This window comes from Denticeps clupeoides, chromosome 4 (assembly GCF_900700375.1).
Source record: "Denticeps clupeoides chromosome 4, fDenClu1.1, whole genome shotgun sequence".
In the NCBI taxonomy this organism is placed as follows: domain Eukaryota; kingdom Metazoa; phylum Chordata; class Actinopteri; order Clupeiformes; family Denticipitidae; genus Denticeps; species Denticeps clupeoides.
This window is the reverse complement of record NC_041710.1, coordinates 2,388,228-2,409,736: the sequence shown is the minus strand read 5'-3', so window position 1 is coordinate 2,409,736 and position 21,509 is coordinate 2,388,228. Positions and strand designations below refer to the sequence as shown.

The 21,509-nt window shown below is 45.0% G+C and overlaps 1 protein-coding gene across 2 annotated transcripts in view; it reads right to left on the bottom strand.

Annotated features, from left to right (window-relative positions):
* The window catches only part of asic1c (acid-sensing (proton-gated) ion channel 1c), an 80,449-nt gene that overhangs the window by 33,914 nt on the left and 25,026 nt on the right, over positions 1–21,509 (bottom strand). The gene's annotated exons all lie outside the window — the stretch shown is intronic.

Genomic DNA, 21,509 nt, shown 5'->3' with positions numbered 1-21,509 from the left:
CTACAGACGGTCACCATGACGGACACATTTCACCGTGTCAACATTTGCTGTTTCACAAATTTGGTGACATTTCCCTGAATTTAACCAAAGAAATGACTTTTATTTTTACTAAATAAACATCAAGATGATGACGTCAATAATCGTTTTATAATCACATTATTATTTCTCAGTCATATTTAAGGCCCCTGCTGCACACCTGCCATACACCAGATAGGTTTATCTATGCCAAGGACAAAAGTTAGGAAAAGGCATTATCATAAAAACATGATTTATGTTTCTAATTTAGTGGGCTAATAAATAACACCCGCTTCTACATCACTCGTTTATAAAACCACAAAAAGGACCGAATTTTCTGTTGTCTGCAGAGGACAATAAATCAGCTGAGAACGAGGAACCTCCCTGAACTGAAATGTTTAAAATGATTTTATACATTTATGGAGTCAGATAAATAAGGTAAATTCAATCTCTTCTCCCCAGTGATGCATAATTCTGGAGAAGAAGGTTCCCAGTTAGACTCCAGAGGATCGTCAGCTCGTCACCAGGAAGTGACTCAGCTATGAATCTGCTCCTCCACCAATCATACCATGAGGACAGAGACAGACAGTCAAAGAGAGACAGACAGAAAGACATGCTGAAAGTCAGGAGATAGAGACATGACAGAGAGAGAAAGAGTGAGAGAGACAGGAGCTAGAGACAAGACAGAGAGAGAGAAAGACAGAGAGAGAGGAGCTTGAGACATGACAGAGAGAGAGAGCGAGAGAGAGAGAGAGAGAGAGAGATATGAGACACAGAGAGAGAGATGAGAGAGAGAAAGAGAGAGAGAGGAGATTGAGACATGACAGAGAGAGAGAGCAAGAGAGAGAGAGAGAGAGAGATATGAGACACAGAGAGAGAGATGAGAGAGAGAAAGAGAGAGAGAGGAGATTGAGACATGACAGAGAGAGAGACAGGAGCTAGAGACATGACAGAGAGAGAGAGACATGAGACAGAGATAAGAGAGACAGAGAGAGAGAGAGAGAGAAGCTTGAGACATGACAGAGAGAGAGAGCGAGAGAGAGAGAGAGAGACATGAGACACAGAGAGAGAGATGAGAGAGAGAAAGAGATAGAGAGGAGATTGAGACATGACAGACAGAGAGACAGGAGCTAGAGACATGACAGAGAGAGAGAGACATGAGACAGAAATAAGAGAGACAGAGAGAGAGAGAGAGAGAGAGAGAGAGAGAGAGAGAAGCTTGAGACATGACAGAGAGAGATAAGAGAGAGAGTCAGGAGACAGAGAGAGAGAGAGAGAGAGAGAGAGGGTAAGACATTCATCTAGACTCTTCTCTGTCTTGGCCCCTCTGTGGTGGAATGAACTTCCCCTTGAGGTCAGAACAGCTCAGTCACTGAGTATTTTCAGACAGCAGATCAAGACCTTCCTCTTTAGAGAATATTTATATGAACTTGTAACCTTCTTATTATGTAACTTGTGTACAGAATCTACAACAGAGTGAATAAAAAGATTGTATTCATAGTTGGGGGTCCTAATGAACCGGAATTGATCTCTTCATCGATGGTAACATGGAAGCACGTTGTAAGTCGCTCTGGATAAGGGTGTCTGCCGAATGCCATAAATGTAAAATGTAAATGTAAATACAGTCAGGGAAATATTCAATCCCCTGCAAATTTGCTCTAGCAAATAATGGGTTTATAATTCCAATGGCAAGTTTCTGTGAACAGAGAGACACAGAAACATACATTTAATAATAGTATATAAATGAATTAGCATTCTGATGAATGAAATAAGTGGTGAGTATTTCTGTGGTTGGTATGGAGATGGACCCTAGGCTCACCCTGTTCATTTGTGGGATTCTCTGTGGATTTGTACTGTAAATGATTTCCTCCTTCATTTGCACCCTTTGGCAGGAGACAAACCTTTAACTCTAAAGAACACCACCAGGAACCCAAAAGAATAAATCTCTGGTCTGCAGAACCGGCCGAGTTCCGACTGGTCAGCGTCGTTTACAGTAGTGTCCTTTAATTGGGTTCAGGCCCTCTCCTAATGAAGAGGTCCTCCAGCACCATATCACTGTCATCAGCCTCCGGGCTCCAGTCAGCTAATTAGTCTCTCGCCATGTCGTACGGGCCCCGCTTAAAACCCTCGCCGCGTCCTCTCCCCGGCCTGCATTCCCTGCCACTTCCAGGCCGCGCCCGCCAGCGCATATTGTATTGTGTGCATGCAAATGTAAATATTAGGAGCGTCACCCCTGAAAAGGTTCGCGGCCATATGGTTGTTTTTTTTTTTGCAGCCCCTGAATCATCTGCAATTGTACTGAACGTGTGGGAGGGTGAAGTCGCCCGGAGGGTGCGGCGGAGGGAGAACTGACTCACACACACACACACACACACACACACACATTAAAAGCAGCCTACTGTTACAGACGTAAAACTGCGGAGTTTAACCCGTCCTCGTCCTCCTCACCGCTCCTCAACCGGGATAAATTGCAGAAGCCGCTTCCGGCAGAGACGCGGGCGACTGCAATTTGGAGGCCCTTGAGCGTAAATGGATCCTCGCTCCACATCCAGAGGACCAGCGGGGCTGGATTGAAGGAGGTCTTCCGCCCCCTTTCGGACTGAGTCTGCACATCGTTATGAAAGCCCGTCTGTCAACGTCTGCACCGCTGCAGATAAAAGGCAGCAATTTTCAGCAGCCTGCCACGCCCGACGCCGGCTACGGGGATTTTGCACGACTTCGGCTGCACTTGCACATCTCTGGAGGATAAAGCCGTTCCTTTTCACGTAACACGCGGCTTTTCTCCAGGTCATGTGACCGTGAAATGGTGCCATGACAACAGCACAGGAAGACGACCTGAGGTAATCCTCTTCCGCCTAGGACCTGAAGCGAAGAGAAGCCTTGCGGCCCTCACCGGATACCGGCTGGTGTGGCACCGTACAACTTTACACACCAGGAACGTATTCCGGTCTGCAAACAAGGCAGATAAAAAGGAATAAAACATGCAGGATGATTACTGCACCGGTCTCCAACATGAATTCACTACAATCTGCAATTCAATACGAAGATTGAACAAACTGACATCCCTTAGCTCAGAGTGATATATATATATATATGTGTGTGTGTGTGTGTGTGTGTATATGAGTATTTTAACCCAACTATATGTCATATAACTTTTTTTTTTGACATCATTATAATATCAATTTATTGGCTGCCTTGTTATTTTACCAATGCTTTTGAGCCATTAATGGACTGAATTAGAACTTTTTTGCATGTTCACTATGAGACAGCGCCATCCATTGGTGCTTCATTATACACACACACACACACACACACACACACACACACACAGTCAAACTTCTGCCCTGCTCCTACTTTTTTTTTTTTTCAACTATTGGGAACCAAAGGTAATTTTTATATTTATTATATATATAATGAAGCACCACTGGATGGCGCTGTTTCATAGTGAACATGCAAAAAAGTTCTAATTCAATCCCTTAATGGCTCAAAAGCATTGGTAAAACAACAAGGCAACGGATAAATTGATATTATAATAATATGTCAAAAAAAAATAATTTATATGACATCCAGTTTTACCAAAACCCCTCGGAATCTATATCGCCCCCTTGTGCAGGTAGCTGGACACTTCACCCCCAGACCAGCGTGTGTGAAATCTGCAGCAGGATCAGGGATGATGTCTGATCAGCAGAGCTGAGCTCTCCAGGCTAAAACCGCCCAGAGCGAACACCGAGCGGCAGTAAATAAACGCCGCGACTCCATTCAGGACAGCCAAATCCCCCTCGGCTGTGATGTCAGGACCGGGCCCTTAATGGAGCCTCATGAGGACGCTGGATGTGCCGTCGTCCTGTTCAAACGAAATGTCACACAGGCTGCGCCGCTCCCTCCAAAAAGCCATTAGAGACCCAAACGGCGCCTGTCCCCCCCCTGATAAACGGCCTGGCAGAGCGCGAGTCTGGCGGGGAGGCGCCTGGCCTTTCCTCCGCCGTATCTCCGCGCGGCACGCCTCACCCCGCGCCTCCAGTTAATTACGCACTTTACCAGGAATAGTGCCGCTCTGCACTTTACCTCCACAAGAACCGCCCCTCTTCAGACTCTTCATTCTCAACGATGAAAAGGCGAAATCTATTTAACCTCGCTAATGCGCCCTGGCGGCTTTCATTGGGCTTATAGATCAGCTGTTGACCTCAGCTCGGGACGGTTTAATTTGGAAGCCACGCAGAGAACCGGAGAATGACGCCACCGCGAGGCGCCCTGCGCACACTGCTGCATTTTTACACCCCGCGCGGGCCGACATTAAATCTTCGAAAAGCTGCGGCAAGGCCGACGTTAAATCTTGAGCAACTGCGGCGAGGTGTTGTGCTGCTAAAACCACTCAGTGGCAGTGATCTGCAGCGAAGACAATCAATTATGCCTGCAAGTCAGAAGCGGAGTGAAATGATGCCTTCAGACAGGAGGTAACACTGTCTTCACTCCCAACAGATGATAAAAAAAACAGATATTTACGCCTTTACATACAGCAGGCGGAGATGAATTTTTCAAAAATTCCAAAACGGACCCACTCCAGTACACCGGTCTCTCGTGGCTTGTGCCGTGTTTTTGGTGATCTTTATTCAGCAGGCATGTTACAGGTTATAATTTCTGAATCACACAACATTAAAGGTGGAAATTCTCTGCTTTTTAAACCATTTCCAGACCTGTCAGATGCGTTGGAAGCAGGGACAATGGACCCATCTGACACATCAGGTCTTGGTTAGCAGTGGCCAGTGAAGGAGAACTTGATGAATCCTGTTTAGACCATGTGGATGGGTGCGTGTGTATGTGGCCCATGTTTGCAAATTATAAACAGATGCGCCCAATAGGTTCGTTTTAGGAGCAAGAAATGTTCCTCTCACAAGTCCACATTCTGCTCCCATTAGACCAGATGAGCTTCATCTCGTCCCAGAATGAGCGGGAATAATGGAGATTGAGAGGACCTTCACAACTTCACAAAATGTCCAAGTGAAAGGCTGTTTGTTCCACAGACTGACATCAGTGGCCTGCAAAACCGACTAGATGTTGTTGCCTGATGTTGTTGTGGGCCGGTCCAGAACATTCTGTCTGTCCAGATGTTTATCTCCACTAAAGACCTTCTTCTGATAAGATACCTTCACATTTGTCGTTAAAACAGGTCCTACGTTTTAGCTGTTTTACTTTTTTTTGCTCTATTGAGGAGCTTTTTATGTTCGTCTCAACAGAATATTTAATGTATCTGGTGCATGATTCTGAACTTCAGCTCATTCAGCAGCTAATCCACATATGTTTCTGCGGGTTTATTCCCTTGTTTGGCTCTATAAGAAGAAGACAACATGAAACCCGATGTTCTGGAGTGTTCTGCAGCACTGCTAGTCGAAGATGAGAAAAACCACCACCAGCATGTGAGGATTTAAGTAAAGAAGGCGCTGGCTGGTCTAGAGAAGTGCAGGTTGAGCTTTGAGGGGATTAGCTGCTGCCTGCAGGCACAATTTCACCCTCATTTGTCCCGTCGCCGTTTTATGTACATTTACAAGGCGTCGGCGTTAACAAATACGGTTTGTTCTGGTTACTGGTGCTTCCTCATATACAGCTGGTATCACAATCGTTTCATCGATGAAAAAGGGATGTGGGACTCGTTCAGATATTTTTCTCTATATACTTGAACCGACCTCTGAGTCCAGCACTAAAACGCGCCATTGACAATTTGGCTAATGTGAGACCAAACGCATTAGTTACGCACCGGATCAATATCAATTAAAAATCACCATTAGCCTGAGAAACACGGACTTCATTTGCTGCCGTTTAATTGGAAAACTCCCCGAAGAGACGTTCGTGCCCAGAGCCTGCAACGTCAGCACCGCAGAAATAAATAAATTATAACACAAATATAAAAAAAAATATATATACATTTGGCATGTGGTAATTAGACCAAATGTTAAATGTTCCTGTGTGCTGATGTAGCTGTTAGGAGCTTTTCAAAATGATAAATGAACCAATAAGCGGCATGCTGTGTTTATACCAGGCTCTGCTCTCCGAGCCTTGGGCCGAGAACTGGGAATATTTTGTATAATGAGGTCTTCATGAAAATCGATGTCCAGTGTGGACCTATTTTGGGGGTCAACATTTCATTTAATCCCGCCCCCACAATGAACGCTGGCACAGGGAATTAAGGTGAGAATTGTCAGGTGTGCTTTTCATTCAGTCATCAAAATATGTGTATTTCGTAAAGAGCACACTCAAAAACATGTTTGCAATAAGTATATACATGATTTGTACAACTGTTTCCATTAGATTTTAATATTCAACAGTGTAAGATCTTTCCTTTGAGCCACATAAATTGCATGGATTGTTCCACGTATGAGATCGTGTAGAATAAAGTGCGGATAATCTGCATGTTGGTGATGTTCACTGACACACCTTGGGCACAAGAGGTAAATCGTTAAAGCTCTTCTATAATATTCTGGGTGTCAGAAATAATTACACACCAACAAAAAGGTCTGGGTGGGTAGTTAATTCATTTACATTTACATTTACAGCATTTATCAGACCCCCTTATCCAGAGCGACTTACAATCAGTAGTTACAGGGACAGTCCCCCCCTGGAGCAATTTAGGGTTAAGTGTCTTGCTCAGGGACACGATGGTAGTAAGTGGGATTTGAACCTGGGTCTTCTGGTTCATAGGCAAGTGTGTTACCCACTAGGCTATTACCACCCCTGCCCTACAACATCCAGTGGGTGGTAGTAGCCTAGCGGGTAACACACTTGCCTATGAACCAGAAGACCCAGGTTCAAATCCCACTTACCACCATTGTGTCCCTGAGCAAGACACTTAACCCTGAGTGTCTCCAGGGGGGGACTGTCCCTGTAACTGATTGTATGTCGCTCTGGATAAGGGCGTCTAATAAATGTTGTAAATGTAAATCCAGGCAACCAGCAAGCAGCCATTTTCTGTTTATTTCTGTAAATCCTGAAAACAGTAATGAACACGACTCACATAATATCATCCCTCATTCCTCCATTTATGAACTTTCTGTCATCCACATTTTTGATCCCCTCACTCGAAAACGATGCTCCGGCTCCGAGTTCCGGTCCAGAGTTTGATGTTCACTGTGTGTGTTTAAAGGTCTAGTCATTGTATGTCTAACCTGCTCTGTGTGGATATCTACTGCCTAGTTTATATATCTTGTAATCAATGTTTTTCAGTAGCTCAGCAAATGCTAAATATGTTACATTTACAGCATTTATCAGACGCCCTTATGAAATGAAGTGAATGTCACATGTGATAGACAGCAGCACAGCACATGGTGCATACAGTGAAATGTGTCCTCTGCATTTAACCATCACCCTGAGTGAGCAGTGGGCAGCCATGACAGGCGCCCGGGGAGCAGTGTGTGGGGACGGTGCTTTGATCCGTGGCACCTCAGTGGCACCTTGGCGGATCAGGATTCGAACCAGCAACCTTCTGATTACGGGGCCGCTTCCTTACCGCTAGGCCACCACTATCCAGAGCGACTTACAATCATCACAATTAGATATTATGTGAGTAATAATTGTGGGTAATGGAACCATGTAAAGGTCCTATTGAAATGAAATGTATTTTTATGATAATTATCATTAAATGACTAAGCTGATTCAACAAACTGATGGGAATGAATAAATTTTTTTAATCCTTAAAATATTATGTCTTTATAAAGTCACATAAAATGCATGTTGGTCTAACAACATGGAGCAGCACCTCTGGCCATAAACATTGACTCTACGGGCTTTGAAACAAGTAAAAAACACGAGAGAAAGACTAACCTCTTTACTGTACCTCATGGTGGTTTTCACCAATCGTTGTTTTTATCGACTCGGCCTAAATGAGCATTTCACTTCCTGAGTTATTGAAGCTGATGCTTCATGCGCTTCCGCCGCTGTCTCCCTGATTACCGTACATCAGCCGCCGCGCACGCTCCTCCTATCGAACCCCTCCGCTGTGATTACTCCCGAAGACACAGGCCTGCGACCGCACCGTCTCTAATGATCTATGGAACAATCTCGCTTCTGCAGATGATCCCTGATTAGGGAAATCAGTTTTGTTTGACCGCTACAACAGCCTGGCCGAGCGGCACAGTACCACCTCAGGCCGTAATCGATTCGGCGCGGAAATAATGGATTCATGCGGATATTTATTGCACATTAGGGTGCAGCAGGCGTCCGCCGAGACTGAAACAAAGGCCCGCCGCCGGTACCCAGCCGGCATTGCCCGCAGAATCCAATCAGGTAATGCGGCCTGCGTGTTCTACATTCCCATCAAACATGCGGACGCGGCTCCGCCCAGGCCATCCGCCACACATCTGTGTGCTCGCTTTCATCTGCCGCAGGGTAATGGAGCTGACGAAGCAGTAATGCATCAGCTCATTTTGAGCAGGCAATTTTGTGAAAGCAACACATGTATCGCACCCTGCGGCGGTCGAGGCCAGGAGCGCCGGCGAGAGGGATGCCTTATAAAACCCGGACTATTTTTAGCAGCCTTCCGCATGGGTCTGATTTAGAGCCAGAGCAGCTGATAAGACTTACAGATGTTACATGAACACACATAAACTGTTCACACATCTACATGAGCATAATGACATGGAGTACGAGTTACACTGCATCCATAATCATACATCGACATAAAACCAAATTACTCCAAAACTACTCCACACAAATTGTTCCTCAGGTTCCTTCGACTTATTGACCATTATTTCTGAAACTAACCAGTTCACCCATCAGAATGCTGTAATGAAAGCGCCTGATAACCGGCATGTTGGTGTCGGTAGTGGGCGTGGTCACTAATTCACAAGTTCCCCCATCAGAACGCTGGAATTAAAGCGCCTGATAACCTGCATGTTGGTGTCGGTAGTGGGTGTGGTCACTAATGTTCACTAATTCACCAGTTCCCCCATCAGAACGCTGGAATTAAAGCGCCTGATCACCTGCATGTTGGTGTTGGTAGTGGGCGTGGTCACTAATGTTCACTAATTCACCAGTTCCCCCATCAGAACGCTGGAATGAAAGCGCCTGATAACTGGCATGTTGGTGTCGGTAGTGGGCGTGGTCACTAATTCACAAGTTCCCCCATCAGAATGCTGTAATTAAAGCGCCTGATAACCTGCATGTTGGTGTTGGTAGTGGGCGTGGTCACTAATGTTCACTAATTCACCAGTTCCCTCATCAGAACGCTGGAATTACAGCGCCTGATAACCTGCATGTTGGTGTTGGTAGTGGGCGTGGTCACTAATGTTCACTAATTCACCAGTTCCCTCATCAGAACGCTGGAATTACAGCGCCTGATAACCTGCATGTTGGTGTTGGTAGTGGGCGTGGTCACTAATGTTCACTAATTCACCAGTTCCCCCATCAGAACGCTGGAATTAAAGCGCCTGATAACCTGCATGTTGGTGTCGGTAGTGGCCGTGGTCACTAATGGTCACTAATTCACCAGTTCACCCATCAGAACGCTGGAATTAAAGCGCCTGATAACCTGCATGTTGGTGTCGGTAGTGGGCGTGGTCACTAATGGTCACTAATTCACCAGTTCACCCATCAGAACGCTGGAATTAAAGCGCCTGATAACCTGCATGTTGGTGTTGGTAGTGGGTGTGGTCACTAATGGTCACTAATTCACCAGTTCCCCCATCAGAACGCTGGAATTAAAGCGCCTGATAACCTGCATGTTGGTGTCGGTAGTGGGTGTGGTCACTAATGGTCACTAATTCACCAGTTCCCCCATCAGAACGCTGGAATTAAAGCGCCTGATAACCTGCATGTTGGTGTCGGTAGTGGGCATGGTCACAATTGTGTACAATGGCAATGGAGTGTATAGAACAGAGGAAAATGGAGGAGAAAGGGAGGAGATGGACACTGCGCTTCACCTGGGCGTGTCATGTATTGAGAGGAGTAGATTTAAATGGAGCAAGTAGGACGTATCCAAGTTTACTACTACATTTTTTATAGTCTTCACTCTAAAACAGTAAAACATATTTTTAGACACATTATTTGTGATTGATGGAACTATGTAAAGGTTCTATTGAAATTAAACACATTTTATTATAATTATGATTAAATGAGTCACTGGATTCAGTGAAATTGATTTTTTCTTTTAAATATCACCAGCAGCATCACCGAACCAATAAAAGCGACGTGACGCAGATCCTGCAGTGCATCTCCCAGCTCCTGTGGGAGCGACAATTAGCAACTAAAAGCAGGCCTATGAAGGGCTGCAGCTCACATGGCTGTGTTACTGTCGCAAATTTAATGCGCTGCGCAGCGTCGGACAAAAAGACATGGCATAATTAACATAAACAGAACAACAAAGCCCAGCAGCTTAGCTTTGCCCCCATCGCGTGATAAAAATAATCGTTCCTATTGTGGGGTTATTACATGTGGCGATAAACAGTGAATGCGCTGGAACCCGCGCCTCTGCGGCCCAACAATTACTCCCCATTCGTTCTATTAATTTCCGTTTCCATTCCGATTACAGGCGCCCGTGCCTTGCCCTGCCGGGACTAATCCTCACAGCCACAACCTCATTGGTCGTTGGAGGGCCACCGCGCCCCCAGGTGCTCGTAATCCGGCCAAAGTGAATCATTATGGAGAATTTGTGAGTGATTAAACAGACAGCATTGCTTCATTATTTAGGTTCATAAACGCTTTATTCGCACCTTGTTTTCATTCACCGCCCGTTTGTCTGGTAACTGTTCATTATGCAGCGCCGGCGCCGGGCTTGGTCTGCTGGCCATGAAAGCAATGCATCAGTCCATCTGTGAGCATATGCTGCAGCATCACTACAGCGTCTGGCGGACCATGAGTTCGATCACCACAGATAGAAAGTCCTCATATTCTCAGCATGTTTCCTTGTAAGTTGTTCAAATATCAAACAGATCAAATGGACAACATATTACAAGATTAAGGCATTTAATGAACATATCATATCGAATGGAAACAGAACCAAAACTTATACGACGTATAGGACTGATGTTCCATGGAACTCTCTTCATCCATCTTTCACAAACAAATCCTCCACATTTAACCCCATATCCACCATAAGCTCGGCTCAAAAATTAAGACAAAGAAACTAACAAACAGGGAGGAACCAAGCACAGAATCCCTAACAATCAAAAAAAAGTCCAAAATATCATGGGTTCATAACTCATTCAGGCACCACACAGCCACAACCAACCTTACTAGGTACCTCAGGTACTTAAATACTAGAATAATATTATACAACTAGGCAAACAGGCAGTGAGGACAACAACAACAATGAGGCAAACAGCCAGCAAAAACAACAAGCAACAACAAAAACTAGGCAAACAGCCAGTGAAAACAACAACAACCAACAAGAACAAGGCAAACAGCCAGTGAAAATACCTACAACCAACAACAACAACAAAGCAAACAGCCAGTAAAAACAACAAGCAACAAAAAAAAACGAGGCAAACAGCCAGTGAAAACAACAACAACCAACAAAAACGAGGCAAACAAGCAATGAAAACAACAACAACCAACAAGAACAAGGCAAACAGCCAGTGAAAATACCTACAACCAACAACAACAACGAAGCAAACAGCCAGTAAAAACAACAACCAACAACAACAACGAAGCAAACAGCCAGTAAAAACAACAACAACCAACAACAACGACGAGGCAAACATGCAGTGAAAACAACAACAACGAGGCAAACAGGAAGTGAAAACAGCAACAACAAGGCAAACAGCCAGTGAAAACAACAAAAATGAGGCAAACCGGCAGTGAGAACAACCAACAACAACAAGGCAAACAGCCAGTAAAAACAACAACAATCAACAACAACGAGGCAAACAGCCAGTAAAACGAGGCAAACAGGCAGTGAAAACAACAACAACCAACAAGAACAAGGCAAACTGCCAGTCAAAATAATTACAACCAAAAACAACAACGAGGCAAACAGCCAGTAAAAACAACAACAACAACAAGGCAAACAGGCAGTGAGAACAACAACAATCAACAACAAGGCAAACAGGCAGTGAGGACAACAACAACCAACAACAACAAGGCAAACAGGCAGTAAAAACAACAACAACGAGGCAAACAGACAGTAAAAACAACAAGAACCAACAATTACATTGAGGCAAACAACCAGTGAGAACAACAACAACCAACAACAACAATGAGGCAAACAGCCGGTGAAAACAACAACAAACAACATTGAGGCAAACAGGCAGTGAGAACAACAACAAACAACAACAACGAGGCAAACAGGCAGTGAAAACAACAACAAGCAACAACTACAATGAGGCAAACAGGCAGTGAGAACAACAACAACCAACAGTTACAACGAGTTAAACAACCAGTGAAAACAATCAACAACAGTGGGCAGTGGGCAGCGGTGGCCTAGTGGTTAAGGAAGCGGCCCCGTAATCAGAAGGTTGCCGGTTCGAATCCCGATCCGCCAAGGTACCACTGAGGTGCCACTGAGCAAAGCACCGTCCCCACACACTGCTCCCCGGGCGCCTGTCATGGCTGCCCACTGCTCACTCAGGGTGATGGGTTAAATGCAGAGGACAAATTTCACTGTGTGCACCGTGTGCTGTGCACTTCACACTCCCACCAGTGAAAACAACAACAACCACCAACAACAAGGCAAAAAGGCAGTGAGAACAACAACAAACAAAAACTACACTGTGGCAAACAGGCAGTCAGAACAAAAATGACATACAACACCAACACCTACAGGGCGGACAGGCAGCATGATGCAGTGGTACGATACCAGTATTGGAACTCAATAACTGGAGAACAGACGGAAAACTTTCTTTTTCTTCAGGTTCACACACAGCCATCATGCTCACAGAGACGTTGTCTGTTGCTAGGCTACACCAATGTCTGTGTGGTTATTTCAGTCCGGTAATAAAAGGAAATAAAAGGTGTTCTGTACGGCATATTCTGTGTATGAGGACTCGCTAACTCAGCATTGTGAACGGTCCTTTCTCCTCTACACACCTTCGGAAACCAGAAACACATCTCATACTATCCTTACCCGCTTCACTCTAAATTCAATCACGTCACTCGGCTGCAAAAACACCACTGAGCTGGAAAAGAATTTGGCGGCAAATTAAAAGGGGAGCTGTCTAAATTGGTGAGGGCCTGAGAGGAGACGGGAAGAAGCTCCACCACCCTGTCAGGCCCCGCTGCAGAGATAAACACATGGACTTTTCCACCTCGCCGTCTCATTGAAATGCAAAGCTCCTCACCAGGCCACTCCACAGTCACCACTAGAAACATGGGGAGAGAGTTCAGCCCTTCCTCCTCATCCTCCTCCTCATCTGCTTCTAGAAGAAATGTTGGGGAAGAGACATGTTTATGAAGGAAACACAAACTCCAGACTCAACACCACCACTCTCCCGAACTGGATAAAAGCAAGACTGCCACGTGACTCCAAACAAGGAATTGGGTGACGTTTGTCATTAAATCAGTGCTGAATAGGGTGGTAGTAGCCTAGTGGGTAACACACTTGCCTATGAACCAGAAAACCCAGGTTCGAATCCCACTTACTACCATTGTGTCCCTGAGCAAGACACTTAACCCTATAGTTGCTCCAGGGAGACTGTCCCTGTAACTAATGATTGTAAGTCGCTCTGGATAAGGGCGTCTGATAAATGCTGTAAATGTAAATGTAAATGAATCTCAGTCACTGAAGCATGTTACACTTGGTCGACTCGGCCCTCGCCCTTTTTTCCCTCTCGCCTCGCCTCCTTCCCCTGCGTTTTTCTACGCGCTATTGCGCTCATGTGACTAGTGGTGTGCAGCTTCGGCTGAGGTACAGTCATACAATAAATGGCAATTTACTCACCCAGTCTTTTTGCGCTGCACCACAATTGGGGTTCCCATATATCGCTACAATTGCTCTCTCAATCTGCTCTGTCGTGGGACAAAGATGACCAGTCAGAAGGTGTTTAATGCTTTTTGATTTGATCATGACCCACAGTTTTTATTGACAGATTGCAGGTACCATTATGAAAAACCAACATCATGATATCCTATAATCTTTTTTATTTTAAGGCTTAATCCATAAGCCTTAATCCAGAAAATATACAGTAGATATTTAACCTGAGTGTATGGTCACAACTAGGCAATGCATTAAATATCAATGCATCAGCACTGCTGCGTTTCTTTACACACACACGTTTTGCACACACACGTATGCACATTGCGTCTCCGCTGTGCAGGGAGCACAGGAGCAGCAACCAATCGTTGATTGGCTAGCATTTGCAAGGCCTTCAGCATCTACATAACGTTCCCACACTCATCCCTGTAATAGCAAGCTTTAGTCTTAACCACAATTAATTAACTGTAAAATGTTATTTCTTTAATGAAATGAATACATCCTGACCGCCTATATTTGTACAATTTTATATTTATTCAGATGACCGAAAAATGTAAAAATTCACACACAGCTACCACAATAATATTACATTAAATGTGTCTGTTATTTTATGATGCTGATATGATCATAATAACTGCTGAAAACTTGTAACAACATGCTGTCCTTGTACAAAAATCCACATGGAAGCCAACACCTTATTTTAAGCCTTTTTCTGGCGACTGTTTTCTTTCCTGCACACAGTCATATTTCAAAGTGACATGTAGATTTCTACAATAAATCCAAAATCCTTGTCTCATGCTGGGCCCATCTGCCAGTGAGATATTTACAAAAAATCGTTTTGTGATTTTAAATAAATAAAAGTGCAGCTTTGCGTGTCTGTCAGATCGGCGTATGAAATGAAGTTATTAATGCCGACACGTCTCAGAAAATGGAGGTACACGGCCCTCCATCAGATCTGCGTCAAGACATTTTCTCATTCTGTGACGAGTCAAGGTGCTGAAAGCCGGACGCAGGCAGCAGCTGAATGAAAGTGCCATTCCCATGATGCCCCAGCGCACGATTCACTTGCTCTGAATGTCTGAAAGAGATGAATAAAGCACAGCGTCCTGCCCCAAAACAACCCGGAGGACACAGCAAGAAGTTCGTCAACAGACCAGACGTTCGGTCACAGACCTTCAAACCAAACAGTCTCTGGTTACCCATCTAACCAGATAAAACCAGAACGTCAATGTTCCAGCGAAGGGGCTGACCTTTCCACTCGAGTCCCTCATTTCAAACAGAGGAAAGATGATGAAAATTCTTCTGATGATCAATTCCAGTCACTTGTCCACTGCAGTCCCCCGGCGCTCGGCCCGGCCCGGTTTGCCTCTGTCCCTGAATGGATTTATTTAACCTTTCACTTTGTGAAAGTTCATCAGCTCAAACTTAAAAGTCCTTCTCCGCTAGACGGACACACAGCCTCATATTACAGCAGAATGAAGGTCTGCACGAGAGCAGTAATTGTATATAATGTATATCGGAGGTGTTTTTATTTTTAATTAGCTGCTTATTAAATCCTGGAGTACACAACAATAAAAGAGTCTTTAAGGGTCCCTTTAAATCAGCATTGAAAGACAACATACCTCAAAAGTTACTGCTTTTGGAGACTTATACTCATATTTTGTACATTATATGAACTTCAAAATCAATAAAAATATAAATATGTCAGTAAAACTCAACCTGTTCTTACTGATGACACTTGCTCTACATTAACAAGGTTAAAACAGAGGGAGTCTGTTTTCCTGATAATTACCGCCATTCACTTTAAACATTTATATACTATACCCCCATATCCCCCAATGTGTGATTTATTAGTTCAAATTGACAGGCCTATTTGGTTACTTGGATATCTGTGGACAACTCTCTCCATTACACTGAAACTTTGCTGATGAGGCAAAAGATGGACGCCAACATCAGGATAAAGTTCATCTTTGTATCGGTCTCTTCTGGAAAAGCAGGAATCTAGAATTTGTTTACTGCCTGTTGATATGCCGAGTTGTAGGATTGTTTAGGACTTATAATTGTGTGGTGCACATCAACAGTATATTGCATTTGGTACATGGATAAGGACACTGTCTGCCAAATGCCATAAAATGATACCATGTCCTATATTTGCACACTTTATGTCAGTATGTAACGTTGTTCCGCGCCACCAGGTCACATGACCCTGTAATACCAGGGAATCCGGGAACTACTGATTTTTAACATTAACAGTATAAATAGTAAATCTTGGGGCGGTGGTGGCCTCGCGGTTAAGGAAGCGGCCCCGTAATCAGAAGGTTGCCGGTTCGAATCCCGATCCGCCAAGGTGCCACTGAGCAAAGCACCGTCCCCACACACTGCTCCCCGGGCGCCTGTCGTAGTGCCCACTGCTCACCAAGGGTGATGGTTAAATACAGAGGACACGTTTCACCGTGTCACCATGTGCTGTGCTGCAGTGTTTCACAATGACAATCACATCACCTTCATTGTAATGTAAGGAGCAACAGGAAGGACAAAGTGTATTTCAAGCACCCATTCCTGAAATGCTCCTTTTATTACAGCAAATGAGAATTTGAACGGTGGCCGTAAATCCACTTCCTCTGTGTATGACAGTCAGCCTACGTTTTTTCCACCCTCTTTCCATGATGTTTTTCTACTGGGCGTAACGGGATTACTGGAGTTGACCACACCTCTGCCCGCCGATCCTGCTCCGTACCGTTAGAGGAAATTAATTGCCGCGACGGCGGTCAATACCCCACTTGGCTCTATCTGAGGCCACTCTGCGGTGTGCTTATTTATGGCCCCGTCGGATCCGTTGGATGCAATTCCAGACCACTTGGAGATCCACCAAAGGCGGCATTCACAGACACGCTGGCAATCTTTTCCCCGTGAGTGACGTCGCCGCAGATTGTCTTTTTTGCCGCGGCTGCTCGACATCCCTTCTCTAAAACAGCTGTCAGCCCCCCGAGGTGAACAACGCCGCCGCCGCCACCACCACCAAGCCCGGCATTCTTCCAGGAATTAATCCTGTTCGGGATTTAATCTCGTTTACTCAGGGCGCTTTCACGTAATCTTCTACACGACACTGTTGCCATGTGCCAAAATGAATGAACGACGGGGAATAATGAACCAACAATAAAGCAGGCAGCATATTTGGGAAAAGCCCCCACACCCACCCAGATCTCAGGGAAGTGGATTCTCATCTGAAGCGTTACATGAGGAGCTGAGGTTTACTCACCACCTCAGGACTCTGATATCAGCAAGCTGACGTACCGGAGAACCAGATGCAGGACGTGACCAAAGTGAAAGTGAAAGTGATTGTCATTGTGAAACACTGCAGCACAGCACGCGGTGACACGGTGAAACGTGTCCTCTGTAACATCACCCTTGGTGAGCAGTGGGCACCACGACAGGCGCCTGGGTCGGTATGTGGTGGCACTCAACACCTGGCACCTCAGCCTATCGGGGCACCTCAGCCTATCGGGATTCGAACCGGCAACCTTCTGATAACGGGTCCGCTTCCTTAACCACTAGGTCACCACTGCTCCATGAACAACAAAAACGTGGTCTTCAGGATATACATTTACAGCATTTATCAGACGCCCTTATCCAGAGCAACTTACAATCAGTAGTGACAGGGGACAGTCCCCCCCCTGGAGACACTCAGGGTTAAGTGTCTTGCTCGGGGACACAGTGGTAGTAAGTGGGATTTGAACCTGGGTCTTCTGGTTCATAGGCGAGTGTGTTTCCCACTAGGCTACTACCACCCAGGATATACAGAAATATGTTGTAGAGGAGGAACTAATTACCCACCACGACCTTTCTGTTGGTGTGTAATTATTTCACCCAGAAGATGAAACTTAATGATGTTTTTATAAACAAAGTTTAAAAGGGGAGGAGCCTGTAGGCATGATTGGCAGGTCTCACACCCACTACTTCCTCTTTTTGGAGAATTCAACCCCCCTCCTGTCAATACCTGACACGCCCATCTCCTGACACGTCCATCTCCTCCCTTTCCTCCGTTCTCTACACTCCTAATACCCTCTGTACACAAACGTGACCACGGCCACTACCGACACCAATATACAGGTTGTCAGGCACTTTCATTCCAGCATTAGTGAACATGTTATGTGTTATAAAGCCCCGGTAAAATATGTTCCACAGAACAGGACTGTTTTCCAAACCTGAATCCGCCTTATTTCCAGCCGATGGCACAGATGGAAAAACAGGATCCGGCGCTGTTCTCCAGCGCTCCTGCTGTCAGCTTCTGGGAGGGCATGATGAGCAGATAAGAGCATTTACTGGGACATTCTGTCATTCGGCCCGTTCGAGAAGCAGAACCTTCACACTCATTACAGGCTGTTATTGGTAAAAAAAAAGCTATTAAAATAACCTATCATACAATTACAATACAAATGGATCAATTTCTTGTCTATGATCTGTTCATGTACTGGATGTGCAGCGATCAGTGGTGAACGGGTAACATACCATATATATACGTAAACGAGGGTGATGGGTCGAATGTACGAAATGTTGATCCCGTACAAGGCACATGGTGGTGTAAAATACGAGGTTTTATTTTTTTACAATAAAACACAATAAATGGCATTTTTGTGATTAGGCGTGTAGGATGCCCATGACCTCAACACCTCAAACAAACAGTTTATTAAAAACCGTCCGAACGCCACTCAAAAAGAGAAGCGTTGAGTAATACTAAGTATTTGGCAGGGGGGTGAGTAACATTACTCATTACTCAAAAAACACAGAAAAGTATTTTTCCAAATTTCACTGAAAACACGCCCTGCTGTATTCTAGATTAAAAATGCATGTATATAGTGGCATTTTAACACAATTCCAGCCAATTCCAATTACTCTTGAAATTTTTCCCAATCGCTGTTTTTTTTTACCCCCTAGGCTCCTACCACAACAATCAGCCTGCAAAAGTCTATTTTACTCGCTCTAAGAATCCCTTTACATATACTTTGCTAAACCCAGCCAGACAGCCAACCACCAAAAAAATGTTCCTGAATATTCTGAAATGGAAGAATCAAGACAGTGTCAAAGTGTCAAATGTAATGCATAGATAGTATTTATGAAAAGATTGTCGCGCTTCCGCAATTTTACACCCTTACACCTGCACGGAAGCAGCAAGTGTGAATCTCCTCCAGAGACTGTTCCACTTCAGAACAATCATGTGGACGTCGCCGGTTCAGACAGATAACCCAGCCGGCGGCGTGCTGATGATGTCTGCCTGAAGGGCTGTAGCAGTTTAAGGAGGGATTTGCCGACATCTGACGAGGTGAAGCTCAAGTCCGACATTTAGAGTCCAGAGACAGGTTTACTTCAACATTTAAACAGGCTAGTCTGTTGCGTTCTCTGACATTATTACAGATTTATAAATTCCTGTGATTTGGCATGTGGCAGGAAACACTCACCTTGGGCGCTTTATAATTAAACATTATTATTATTATTCAGGTTTTATCTAGAATGTCCGGTCACCGTCATTCAGTGGATGGATTCAAAATTCCAGCATCAAAAATATTAATATTCAGATGATCGTTTCCCACAAGGCTTGAAGGAGCCAATTAATATTCAAACTTGGCAGATAAAAGTGAAAAGTGGCCAAACGCTGTAACACCTGATTTAAAGCGGGCGTGACCTCTGGAGCCCTCGGCCCTTTCATTGTTCAGTTGAAGTCATTTGCATGGAAAAGTGGCGCTTCTCATCTCTGCCTTTCATCTTGCTGAAGAGGTACAATGTTTTCAGCTGCTAAATACACCATCGCTGCACCGAGGAGGTATCAACCACCTACAATAGAACCTTAGAAACGTCACAGCAAATTCCCGTAAATATAACGTTCATCGGCTGGTCAGACCAGGGCGGGGTGAAAATTAAGTGATTGTCATTGTGATACACAGCAGCACAGCACACGCTGCACACAGTGAAACATGTCTTCTGTATTTAACCAACACCCTTGGTGAGCAGCGGGCAGCCATGCTTGGGGAGCAGTCTGTGGGGACGGTGCTTTGCTCAGTGGCACCTTGGCGGTTCGGGACTCGAACCGACTTCCCACCACAGCATTGACTTCCCACCACAGCAGCCATCAGTTGCGCCCCAGAGGAGGCGGGGCCATCCGTCAGAGCTTCTTCACCGCACCGAAAGCCAACGGATGAGATGCCCCGTTTTAGAGAATGGCACAACGTGGAGCTGCTGTAAACACAAGTGCTTAGCCACTGTCTCTGGGCGTCCCCGTGCACGGCGAAGCTATTTTTAGCCTCTTATCATTTCAGTGATGGGAGTGAAGGTAATTACTGTCCTTTCACCGCCTCGAGTCCACACCGCAGAATGGCAGCGGGCTTTTGGTGTGAAAGGGCTCCTGAAAGAGCCTCCTGTTGATTGACTAAAACAGGCCCAGGTTCCGCCTCACACACCACATCCCTCCAGGCAAGAGACACCTCTCAGCGCATCCGCCCAGGGTCACGCTCAGTCATGGTATTCGTTCTAATTACGGTCTCAGGTCCGTCTTTTTTATCAATTCAGAGCCAGAGATGAGATGCATGAGAATTTCAAGGCATGATGCAACCCGGCGGAAATGTGGCTGGGAAGACGTGAGGAGGTCATGGCTTTCGTTAGAAAAGGTCATTTAAGGTCGCAGGCCAGGGCCACTTTGTTCAATAGCAAACATTGGTAAGCGCATGTTATTAGAGTTGATAGAATTTAAAGGATGCGAGCACAGCCTGTAGGGGTCTCTAATAAAACGGCCAGTAAAGGTGTAATGCTTCTGATCTGGGTGGGTTTCCTGTGCTCCCACTCGCCAGCATTTAAAGGGCAAACGTGTAGATATAGCAGCCTAGTGCAGGGCTCACTTTCAGCTTGGGTCAGAGGTCAGCCAGAATGTCAGCTTCACCACCGATCCCTCTTCCCCGGGAGCAGCATGTCATCTGACGGGGAGCAACGTTCCTACAGTCCCAACGTCTCTGGCCCCTGGTGTTCCAGATCGAACTGGAACATCTGGCTGAGGGAGCCTAGACGTGACTCTTCAGGCGTGATTAAGGCGGTCAGTCCAGCAGAGAAACAGGCAGAGAGAGAAGTATTCTGTTGTGACTCCTGCTGCTTCTGACAGTATTTAAATATCTTTTCTCGGCAGTAAATGTTGGTCCCGCTGCTCAGTTCCAGCATCTCTATTGCACTACGATTGACGGCTTCTCACTGTAAAAGAACAGACCTTTATGTATAATATAACATGTATAATATAATGAAATGAAGCTGAAATAACATCAGTTGTTGTCTAACGCTGTGAAACTAATCCGAGGACATATGAGCCTTTCATGCCATTTGTATTATCAGCATTTTGCTCATTCAACCACATGAAAGCTATAAAGACCTAATCCATACAAGTAAATATTCAGTGTCTTGAATTAGAGTATAATTCAACATGGATTTAACATTAGACGCAATGTTGATTTCATTTTTTTAAGGCCATGTTTGATGTACCTCTGAAGTGGGAAAAATAACTTGTTTGCCTCCAGCTTTGCTTGGTTATCTTAAAGTGTTATTTTAATGGATTTATATTTTCATT